The sequence below is a fragment of the Haemaphysalis longicornis genome, unplaced genomic scaffold (assembly GCF_048455015.1).
Source record: "Haemaphysalis longicornis isolate Haplotype H1 unplaced genomic scaffold, Haemaphysalis longicornis Haplotype H1 scaffold_3, whole genome shotgun sequence".
NCBI classification, from domain to species: Eukaryota; Metazoa; Arthropoda; class Arachnida; order Ixodida; family Ixodidae; genus Haemaphysalis; species Haemaphysalis longicornis.
In genome coordinates this window covers 133,834,962-133,847,211 of record NW_027526335.1, presented here as the reverse complement: position 1 = coordinate 133,847,211, position 12,250 = coordinate 133,834,962, and the positions used below count along the sequence as shown (strand labels likewise).

General features: G+C 43.0%; 1 long non-coding RNA gene across 1 annotated transcript; it reads left to right on the top strand.

The window, feature by feature from the left end:
* The first annotated feature begins 1,319 nt into the window (after positions 1-1,319).
* LOC144175108 (uncharacterized) lies at positions 1,320-11,888 on the top strand. Its single transcript, XR_013323615.1, has 5 exons — positions 1,320-1,541; positions 3,219-3,598; positions 4,098-4,165; positions 5,785-5,863; positions 11,562-11,888. It is a non-coding gene; the product is annotated as an uncharacterized LOC144175108 (long non-coding RNA).
* The last annotated feature ends 362 nt before the right edge of the window (positions 11,889-12,250 follow it).

The following is a 12,250-nucleotide window of genomic DNA, read 5'->3' as shown; positions in this document are numbered from 1 at the left end:
TCCTACTTCGCGTTTTATCAACGACACCACAATTTGCCCTCCCATCGTTTAAAGTTGGCTTTCCTGCGCTGAGTTTATCATCATCATCACCACCGTAAGCCCTCCCATTTGATAAAGCTGGCTTTCCTGCAGTGCGTACAGCCGTAAAAGCGCTATGAGTGGGCATAGAGAGGTTCACTTTAACAATATTTTTGAATATGTCGTATCAGAAAGCAATCATCTACAATACATACCATACCTGTGGTAGCCAAATTATTTTGTTCTTACAATTGTCGGTAACTATGGGCGAATGGAAATGCTAAAGTGCGCAAAGACTAGCAAATATTTTAACATTGCATAGAAACCACATGTAACAATAACACAATATACTTAATATATACGAATTAAAGTCTTTACTGCAATGCTGTTCAATGTTGATGAAATAAGCAGAAAGTATGATTGACATTGCTTCTGTATATGATTTAAATGGGTTGTCTATTTTTTACGTTAAAACATTGCCAACTGTGCACCGGATAACGCTCTGCGAATAAGAACACGAATAAAACTATGCTTCGTAATATATATTACTACGCAACTAAATGGCCTTCTCAGGAACCCTACAAAATAGGCGGGAGAATATCAGGACGTGTGGCGTGTACGTAACTAGCTTTTGCGCCACAATTCTGCCGCTCTACAATTCAGCCTCTCTATGCACGATGTTGCGTGCCTGCTTTCTTGCAAAGCTTCGTTGTCGTGCAACAAAGCCTACTTTACTGCAGATGTTATTCTCATTCGCGTTTTACCAATTAAGCAGTATGTTCACTGCTTCATGTGCCACTAGTAATTTTGTACATTAAGTACATATCGATGTAAGGCATCGCACTTGCGCGCGTACAGAGCTCTGGGTTCAGATGTCGTGTAAACTTACACGAAGCTGCCCGACCAAAAAGCAGAATTCAAGTGTTAGTCATTCAAATCCTTACTTGTAGTTGCTTTTATTCAATCAAAACTACTTCATATTGCGACAATCTTTTTATTTAAATGATTCATGCATGTTGCTCACAATTATATATTTGAACCTGTGTGCGAGCGTCGCCTCTTTTAGTGCGTTTAAAAAAGCCGCCAAGTAGTCACGTGACTGATTTGCGTTCGTTTTATAAAAACTTCTGTACATTACGTAAAACGTACATATATAAAAATTTCCTGCCAGAACCATATTTCTTTTGTGTAGCGTTTGCTTTAAAACTCAATAACAAGAATACAAATGCAAATATTTTAGACAACGCGAATCAATAGAATCCACTGCGAGCCAAGTAGAGTAAGCCAGTGAGTGGCGCGAAGGCAGCGGGGCCGGCGGGGCGAGTTGACGCATTTTTGTCGAATTCGCGTATCAAAACCGCTGCGGGATGGAAACGGCGTGACACCGGTATGAAATTTGCTGTGCGGAATTCATTGCGCACCGCCTGAAATCGTCTACTAGAGTTCTTCAGTTCGGCAAGTCGACGGCGTGCTACGGTTGAATGCGAAGCCGGAACAAAGGCTGTGTCATCGTGTTTTTTCACGTGAGTACTGTCCCTGCTAATAATACCAAGTGAAATAGTTGTCTCGGTTAGCTTTCCGGACACATGCCGAAAATGTTGCATATGCTGTGCTTGTTTGCTTGCTGCCTGGCGCCTCGTAAGCATTGTGAAATCTCTCCTTCGCCCCCTCCTCCCTATTTGAGACTGTTCTAAGCTATCGCGCTCGCGAGACCGGCTGCCGCCGCCGCGACCGCCCTTCCTCGCGGCTGCTCGCGGTCTGCGGGCCGCGATATGCGTCGTGAAACTGCCGTACTCCCTGTTCTGTAGCCGTACTCGCTCGCCAACGCGCCCCTACAGCGTACGCGTTGACCGTGTGCTGGCGGCGTTGTCGGGAAAAAAAAGTTGGCAAGAGGTGAGGACGCAGGAAATGTAGTTAAACAGATGAGAATTTGCAATGTGCAAGGGGGAGAAAATAGTAAGCAAATGCAGGACACGGAGAGAGAGTTCGGGCCGCGCGCCAGCGAGCGAGTACGGCAGTTCCACAACGCCTGACGTTGCCAAGCTTCACGAGCTAATGACGAAGCCCGTCTTTGAGTTCACGTAGACTTCACAGGGGCACAGAATTCATATACGTGGAAATTGGAGGTGAAAGGCGGACATGTGGCCTCGCAGGGAATTAAGTCTCGGGGTGTGTGTGGGGGGAGGAGGGGTATTTTACAGCGCCTACGAGTCGCCTGTTCTAACTTGTTCATGCCGTCCGTATTCTTCAGCACACCCTCCTTTTGCCCTCGTCCATTAGCCCACGTCAAGCTTGTCTCTAGCTCTACTGTTGTGTTCGCTGTCTAACGGCTGCTTTTTGCACCGTCGGTCGCAGAAAACCATTTGACTGTTGGGCGGAGCGGTACAATTCTGTAATACACGGCGCTAGTTTGCAATGGTAGGCTATTCAAAAGTGTGTCAAGTGTTCCCTTTTTATTCTGTAGTTTTCTTCTTTGACGTTTCGTGAAATAACAAACCGAACTACAAAAAAAACAGTACATGGGGGGTGTAAATCGTTTTGAACCCTTTGGTGCAGCGTCATTTTTAACACTGGTCTGCCCGTATAGGCAAACTTGTTGGGACCGTTTAGCGTCCTTTTTATGGGGAAAAGCCATTATGAATGGCATATTGGCTTGTATTGTCACGTTCGCGCGATATTTGCAGGTAAAGAAAATAGGCCCCAATGCAAAATGAATCCTTTAATATAGGCATCAAAAGAAGCCTGGAGCATGCTAAATATTCTTTTGGAGGTAGGTTGTGCTTTTTATGATCACATAGACGGACACAAGAAAACTACGTACAATTTCACGAGTAGACGGCGCCATCTTCTCGTGAAAGCGGACGTTTTTCTTGTGCCCGTCTCTGTGATCGTAACAAGAGCAATTTTCCTTCAAAAGCTTACACCAATTAGCCCGACATAAAGCTGTGCAAAATATTACATGTCCTGATCACACACTCAGAGTGTACTTTCTGTATTTAGTGAGTCGCCTGTTTGCATCATTATTGTCTGCCAGACATGTTGTCACTTGGGCATTACTCCAGCGTGCAGACCAGTGTTGCACAAGTAGACATGCTTCAGCGCTCTTCCTGTCACCCTCATCTTTTGCGCAGTCTTTCAACTAGCCAGCAACCAAGTCTTCATCTTCCCTCTCGTTATATTTTGTATGTACTGTATTTCAGAGCCATAAACACATCAGCTTGTCTACATTAATTAAGGAGGAGGTGCTCAAGCAAGGAACAAGGTTCTTGTGGAGGCCGATCGCGGAACCAGAGGACTCTGAAGCTGGTGAGCTAACCAGGACTGGAGATGGGCCTGCGGATTCTGTGTACCAGAGGTTCCAGACGAGCGAGTTGGCTTGCAGACAACCGGGCTCGGTTCTACACCTGGCCGCGGTTGGTGGCGACGGCCCAGGATGGATCACCACACCTGCCACGCAGGGCGTGGTGCTGCCTGTGCTGCTTTGTCCGAGCAGTGCATGCATTCGGGGGCCAATGCTCTGCTGCAACCTGGACCAACGATGACCCGCGGCACACATCGCTGAATGGGGCTTCTCGTGTTGGTGAGAGCATTTCCGTTTTTCTCTTCGCTTGAACTGGATTTCGGGGGCTGCACGTTGACCCTTGTGTCCTTGTTTGGTGCCAAGTTTCCCTTTCACCGTTCGCCATTGTAACTCATTCTGTTCCCTTTCTCCCGAGTTCCGTGTGAACGTGTCACACTCCTGCAAGGCCAAGAGAATCTTCGCATCAACAATTAATTTTTCCCGAAAGGTTAGAGTGTCAAGCACCATACACTTGGCTGTTTGGCATGGAAAGACCCAGCATTTGAAACATGTCATAACAGCAGGTAAAATTTTGCAGGGCTGCAGATTTTCATCGACATGGCTGTGTGAGGTTATGCGGGTTTGTAGTAGGTTTCAGGGGATATAAAATTTGCTTGTGCCTGCTTTGGACTGGCCCTTGAGACTTCGAATTGCTTGTGCGGTTGACATCTGTGTAAAATTGTCATTTGTTGCAACTGCTCCTGCCCTTACTTTTTGCCTTCACCTTTGGCTCTAACAGGTATGGCTGCTCTTAATCCTCAAGTCCTGTGGATGTCCATGCTCACGGGGTACTTTGCCTTTTTGGAGGTTTGTATTACACTTGTCTCTATCTTAGTTCTTTCAGTTCAGCTCGTAACCACCATTTGCTCTCCTAGAGATCGCATAAATATTGTTGATTTCAAATTAATTCCAAATAACGGTTAGCTACTGTTATTGCACGAAGGCATCTTTGGATGTTAAAATGCTGTGAAAATTGTTTAAATTGAACCTTGGTGTCACTTCTTTTTTATTCCCAGAGAGGTTGTGTCAGTTTTGTGCTTTTTGTTTACGCACCAAAGGCTTCACATAAAAAAACCAAAGCTTCATAATACTAATGGGTCATTCCACGCGAAACGTTCTGGCCCAAAAATTGGCCACCGCCAATTCCGTTGAGAAAAGCAGGTGAAGGAATCCTGAAATACTATGAATACGTCGAAACCTTCATACAACAGCTGTAGAAACCCTAACGAGGATTTGAATATTCAGACAGATTTGATCAGTGGACAAAGCTTCCTCAAGGCAATATTACACTAAAATAATGCCGAGCACGGCAAACACTAGTTCGGAAAAGTTTTTTTTCCATCCTCCGGTTTTGTGAGCAATGTAACCAACATAAATGAAAACATGCAAACCAGTTATTCTCGATAGCACAAAGGCAAAGGAGACTGGGAGAGGGTAAAATAGGGGACAGAAGAAAAGGAGGGCTGGTCAGCCTTAAGAGCAGAAATTGACAAAGGGAGCAATAGAAGAATGGAAACTTGAAGGGAACAGTGCAACAACGCCTTCCCGGAGGGCTCAAATTGGTGCGAGGGGCCAAATATGGCCTACCGTCGAAACAAAATCTAAGTAAAATTATCAGGCTAGATAGAAGTTGTTCCAGACGGAGTTCACTATGTGCGGTGCGGCTCCTGTCTTCACTTGCGGCAACTTTTGCTATGTATATTGCACATCTGATATGTTTAATCATTTTTGTGGGCCACAACACAGGAAGAAGCAGTTTTCCTCCCTTCATTGACCAGGGCAGTAGTCTGATGTGAAGTGAAGTTTAGAAGCGAACACATGCCCAGAAAATGCTAGGAAAACACCTAAGAGGACGTGGTGGAGAAGCGCCACTCTAATGTAGCAGGGCCGGCAGAAGACTCTTGTCTGTCGACATTTTTTAGTGCTAGCCCATATTGCGTCTCTCATGCCAAAGCCTCAGTGAGAAATTTGAAAATATTCTGTGTTGCTTGCGTATTTCTGACTAATGTATTTCCGGCTTGGAAGGGAGCCGAGTGAGTACTGAAAAGCTAGTTCTTTCAAACTAAACAAAGCTGTACTCAGTCTTTATGGACCCTTTACTGCATGTGTTATTGCTTGCTTGCTGCAGAAACAGTGCTGACGTTGTCATCTGTGTGTTTACAGCAATTCCGCGTTTTTCACGAACTTGTAATCCAGTTCCACTTCTAATACTGCTAAATGAAAGTAGTGCGGAAGTAGAGACCCTGATAATAAAGCAATTGTTAATACACCGTGAAAATATGAGGAACGTAGCAATTACCACATTGCATTTGTTAAGCTGGAGCCCTGTGGATATTTTTCCTTATGGCCTCCTCTATACTCTTTTGTTGGTCCCCCACATCTTATTAATTTCCATGTCAGTGATATGTATTTTTTTTTATCATTAGATGCAAGAGGGGTGGATACACTGTCCTGCGGCCTGTTTTGCTGAATGAAAGTGGTGTCGAAGCCTTCAGAGAAGCACTGGTAAGTACAGCAGTAATTACTTTTAATGAAATCACTTCGCAGGAGCTTTGGAAAAACTGAGTGTTGCTTCTTTGTGTGGTTTTAGAATTTTTAGAAAAACGGTTGTGTCAGCGAAATTGCTTAAATTTCTTGGAATCGTTCCCAGTCTTCAAAAATCATCTATCGATTTCTCTATAATCTCGCTCCGAATAATCTTCCAATAAAAAAACCCGAAGAAGCAGACAAAAAAGGCATATTGTGAGCTACTAGCTACCAACCTTCAAAACAACTACCTGGTCTGATAACCACGCCACCACTGTGACACCGTGACACACCTCCTAAATTTCCCATACGGACCCTGGCATCAATGAATATTTTGATGTGTGGGTGGGTTTTGTATTTTTAAGCTATTTTGGCAGTGATAACGCTCGTTTCTCACGAAATGGTCTTCCAGATCGGCCTAGTCATGCTAATACTACAAGCAATTAGGTTAAAGCTCCCATATTCAACTCATAAAAAGCTCTCACACAGTTGCAATTTCAACAACTTCAGCCAACGTAGTCATGAATAAAATGAGCCACTAGAAAAACAGTTGTCTTTAGTAACAGTTTTCTAAGAAAAATAGCTTGGTTGAATTTGTATCATGACAGCTGATTAAAGCTAGAGTTTAAAGGTAATTCTTTTTGTGTGAACGAAGCGATGCTTCCTACTACTAAAACCTGTCCCGAACGTCAAAACGCTCGAGACGGCCCGAAAATCCAGAAGCTGCCGTATGCATTGCGATGCTCGCCAAGTACACTACTTCTGGCGTTGACGCTGATATCTGCTAAGAATAGACTTCGGAATATGGCACGCAGACAGGGCGGTAACTTTCTTTTTATCGCAGAAAGTCTACCATTTTTTGGGGTCTAACAAAACATTTTTGTGTAAACATATTGATTAGGCACATTCTGCATCAGCTCAAAATGCAGATTATTCGATGCCCTTTCCAACAAGAGCAGATTCGCAAATTAACAAAATCAGTTTTTGGCCAAACGTTGCAAATATGGATAAGTTGTGTATATCAGTTCGCAAATAGTTTAAAAAGTTTGTAGTATAATTTTTGCCAAACATAAAAAACACATCTTGGAAAAAAGTTTAGTTGCCCAGTACAATTTGTCAGATATGAAAAACATGTTACCATGTGTGGTGCCCTCGTTCTGCAGTGAAGCCCTACCTCTGTTTCAGAATATGCAATTTCGGATAGTTTACTGAAAAAAATCGGGTGGTTTGGCATTATTAGAGGCACTAGTTGTCCCCACATGATGTAGAAACATCTTGTCAATGGTTGACATCGCATTAATGGTAAGGTAAAAATTCGGGATAGGACAAAAACTGCTTGTGGCTGAAAACAAAACTCTTTCACTGTCAGTTTACTATCATGCACCTGTTGAAGCTTTCACTTGCTGGTTGTTATAATCTTCTGGCTCACTTTTCTAACCCTGCTTTCAGGAATGAGGTGCGATGCACTGGAGCAGTGCCCAGCTAGCTATCCCCGAGTAACTGTTGCGTGACAAATGAAAAAGGCGTTCAGCTCTATGAGCCTCCTGCATTGCACCTTCACCTAACATTTTAGGAAACAAACAATACCAAACTTGTGGCAGACTGTCAGAATATGTAGTTCTACTGAGGAGCAACTCTAGACCTCCGAAAATATCCTCGTACAGAATCAAAACTGAAGCCAATTTTAAGCTCTCTCCTTGCCTTAACTGATGTCCGATGACTTGAGGTTATCAATTGACTTTCAACTGGAACTCTTATTGCACAAGTAAGGCATGGGTGAAGGGAAATCGCAAACGGCATGCTTTTTTTTCAGGAAAAGTAGAGGGCAACGAAGGCGTTAAGGCAAATCGGGTTGAAGTTCTCTGTATAGTAGTGCCAAATATAAATTGCGCAATGCAGAAATGAAACAAATGACAGGAAAAGGGCTGAAAATGCTAAGTGCACTTGTCAGACATGCGGAGACATCCACGAATACTTTGACTGAAAAAAAGCTACCCGTCCTCTAAACCAAAGCTCACTAGTGCATACCTGGTGTCATTTTCTGGTAGTTATCACCTTTAAACGCAGTCGGATTGCAAAGCTGACGACATCATTTGATACTTGACTTCTGTGAGCCATTTGATCAAAAAATCTAATGGTAATGCAGCGTAACCACAAGTGACATCCTTTTTTGTACAGCGCAGCAGCCATGGCACCTCACCCTCAAAAACACCGTCAGAAATTTCAGTGTAGCCAGAGCAGGAAAATTAGAACTGATTCTAAAACTGCAGTGCCTAGACTAACCAGTGGGAGGCGTTAGTTGCAAGAGAAATGACAACATGGATATCAGGAATATACAGCATTGATGATCGGTGATCGGTGCTTTATATTGCCAATTTTGTGATGTTGTAGTTGTTTCTCATGTACCACGGTGGTTAGTCTAGACACTACACGTTTAGGCAACCTTGAGATTTTCGGCAGTTTTTTGCAAGGTGAGGTGTGTATGTTTTCTCAGAAGGGAGCGTTGCTGCTGCGCTTGATAAAAAAGCATGCGACTCGTGGTCATGCTGCATTACCATGGAATTTTCTTGACCAAAAGTCTTCCAGCAAGCCAAATACCAAATCATTTTGCCAGTTTTGCAATCCGATGGCAGTGACAGATGATAATTACCTGGAAATGACACCAGCTTTCCACTACTGAGATTTGGTTCAAAGAAAGGGTCGTTTTATTTTGTGAAAGCTTATTTCTGAAGGTTCCCCGCATGTGTATCAAGTGGACCTGGCATTTTGAGCCACTTTCCAGCAGTTTTCATTCTGATTGATTGATTGTAGGGTTTAACGCGCCGACGCAACGCAGGTGATGAGGCGCGCCGTAGTGGAGGGCTCCGGATTAATTTTGACCACCTTGGGGATCTTTAACGTGCGCCGAAATCTCGTACACACGGGCGTTTTTGCTTTTCGCCTTCATCACAAAAGCGGCCGCCGCGGCCGCGAATCGAGCAGTTTTCAATCTGTTTGTGTGTTGCAAACCTAATATTTCGTGCTACTACGCAGTTACCCAACTTCAAGCCGATTTGCCATAGCACCCCCGTCGCCCTCTACTATTCCTCGAAAAAAGAACGCCTTTTGTGATATCGCTTCACTCATGCCCTACTTTTGCGATAACAACTCCAGCTGAAACTCAAAAAATAACACCAAGTCATCGGATATCAGCTCAGACAAGTAGAGATTTCCAATCAGCCTTGAACACTGCCAGCTGTTCACTGGCCAATTTTGTTAGTACGAGGCTATTTTTGGAGGTCTAGTGTTGCTTCTTACTGCGACTGTCTATTCTGGCAGTCTCCAAAAGGTTTGATATTGTGCCTTTTTGAAAATGTTAGGCAGCACTCTTTTCGCCGTGCGAAAGCTTGCTGGGCACAATTCTAGTGCATCGCAAGTTATTCCTGCAAGCACGGCTACCATAGCGAGTCAGAAGATGACAATAAACCGCAAGTGGAAGTTCTGGTAGATAAGTGATGATCAGAATGTCAACAAAAATGCACCACTGAGATTGGTTTTAAATTCCAAGTGGATTTTTTGGCATCTCTTGCTTGCCGTGAATCTGGTGCTTGCTGTAGTCCTTAATAAAATGTTTTTACATCACGTGGGGACTAAGTTGGGCCCCTAATAATATCAAACCATTTCAGAGAACCATCCAAAATTGTGTATTTTGGAATGAATGTTCGGCTTCACCACGAGACGCGGGCACCATGCGTGCAAGCACCACGTGGGCACCACGGGGACAAATTAATTTTCACTAGTGAATTTTTTCTTGGACAGGATTTTTTAATGTAAACCTTCAAAATGCGTATTCTAAATTTTTTCCACTATTGGTGGTTTGTTATACACAACTTCTTTTTTTTTTCATTTTTCTTTACGGTGACAAAATTTTGATTTGGGGTTTTTTTTTTGCGATCATTATTTATGCAAACATTACACAACTGGTGCTAGCAAGGACGTTAAATCATCCGCATTTTTGCCACTGCACTATGTGCCTAACCAACACATTTAGCAAAAAGAAATGTTTTCATAGAGCCCTAAAAACTGGTCAATTTTCTGCGGTAACAAAAGAGTTGAAATCAACGCTGGTGTCAGCTTTACTGCATGACTCTGAATTTGTGCAGAGAAGCCCCTCTAGTGCATGAGAAGTTCGAGAACAAAAAATTGGACATCCAAAGTCAATAAATTGGGATAGGGAAACTAATTATTGTGGCATGTCCCATCAAGGCTGTAGTGTCAGCTTTACTGCATCGCTCACAACTCGTGCAGAAAAGCCCATCCAGGGAATTAGAAACTTTGAAACAAGTTTTGTGCCAAATTTAATTATATGAGAAGTTAAAAAATCAGGGTACAGAAACTAAACGCGTTGACAATAATTGAAATAGACAAGTGGTTTAAAATTTTTTCTTGTGGCCACTAAAAACATGAAGAAACCGAGGCACGTAACAAGGCAGTGGTGCCCTTTGTACTGACAACTTAGGTTTCTTTTCCATCAGTAATAAGTGTGATCTAGATAACTACAACTGTAAGCATTATTTAGTGCTTCATGCTTTCACTTAAGCTAAAAACTGTTGAAGGAAAAAACGAAACGGGGTGCAGGCATTGCATGCAGAGTAGAAAATATAGTCAGCGTATTGAATAACTTTAAAAAAGCGTCAAAGTTAATCAGTGAAGCGTAGATAGAAGGTTCAGGCAAATTGCTATAAAGCCTAAAAGCAAAAGAAAAGCGCAACAAGCAGCACACCCAGCGGTTTTTGCCCAGGGAATGGGGGGAATCTATGATGTGTCGTTCCCATCTGGAAAGTCGATGTATCCAATTTGTCCCTTGGCGTTTTGCATGTACCCACTCATTGCGAATCATGCAAGTACAAGCCTTTCTTGGGCCAAGTTTGACTTCTGCAAAGAAGCTAAAGCACTGATTTGGGAGCTTTTAGATGTTTATTACATAAAAAACAGGAGCACAGTGAACCTGTATTGCTATGAGCTTGAATATTTAGAAACTTCACTATGATTCCTTTGTTACCATTGTGCGGCCCACTATTAAAGGGTGTCATTTTAGACGATGCACTCAATAAACTTAGTTGCAAGCAAGTGCTTGTCCTATCATCTTCTTTGTCATGTGCTATGGACTCGACTTTTTAAGAACTATGTACCAACTTTCCTCATGCTTTTTACTGAACAGTTTGAGTTAGACTTTGTACCCCTCCAGTGTTTTTCAGTGTGGAGCATGCCCTTTGTGCAGCAGGTGTCTCAGTTCACTTACTGCTTTGTTACTCGTGCTGCCTTTAAGCTTTACATAGATATTTTCATACCATCAAAAGGGGGGAGTAGCAGCCTTTTGCACTCATAAATTCTTAGTCTCCCTCCCTGGAGCTTTCAGATCCTCTTTATGGATGCAATAATTTTTGAAGCCTTTGCATTTCTGGGGTGTCCATATGTGACTTCATACATTATACATATGTTCCCTCATACAAAACATTTCATAACAAAAGCCAAATGGTGAAGCAACGAAATGTAATGGCAAGAGGTGTGCTCCTCGCCCTCTCTTTTGTCAGGCACTGGGCAGTTAGCCTGTTGTTGATGATTTTACTGTGCTGGCTACAATTTCATTTTGCTTTTGTCTTATCGTTCAATTTCTTTTCATTGATATTTCTGGCAGGTCCGAGACAAGGCCTGGTCCGAGACGCCAGGACCCGAGGACACCTTGCAACGCTTGTGCACGGCTTGTGAAGATTTCTGGATTGACTTCATGGACTTGTGTAAGAAGTCTGCCTTAGAAAAACAGCAACAAGGAAAGAAGCCTTTAAAAATTATTGCAATTTATTTCCACACCAGTTTAACCTTGCACCAGCAGGTATGCAAAGCTGGTTAACACAAAACTTGTTTTTGTGATTTAATATCATGCCTGTTAGTCTAGCAAACCTGCGTTGTGACAAGCCATAGCAAGCAGTAAAACATACTTAGTGTATCTGTATTTTTAGGCTATTTGCTGGTTATTTTGTGGTTTAAAACAGCTGTGATACGCTAAGCTGGCTTTTCATTCAAATGTGTATCACTTTCGTCTTTAATAAAATAATTTTCAAATACTTTTGGTTTGCTTTGCTATACTTGTACGAAACTGCTCATGAAGCTGCATGCATGTGGGCTAAAATTGCACTTGCACGTATACTGCAATGATTCCACCAGCAGTATTACTGACCATCTCTGGGAAGGTCACCCATACACTTCCACGACTCTGTCGCCATAAGCATCACGGGACTCTTTAAAAGGGGGCGTCCTCACAACTCTTGTTACAGGGTCGCGATGATCATCAGGCAGGGGTCCCGTGACTCTCTTTTTTCTTTCGTG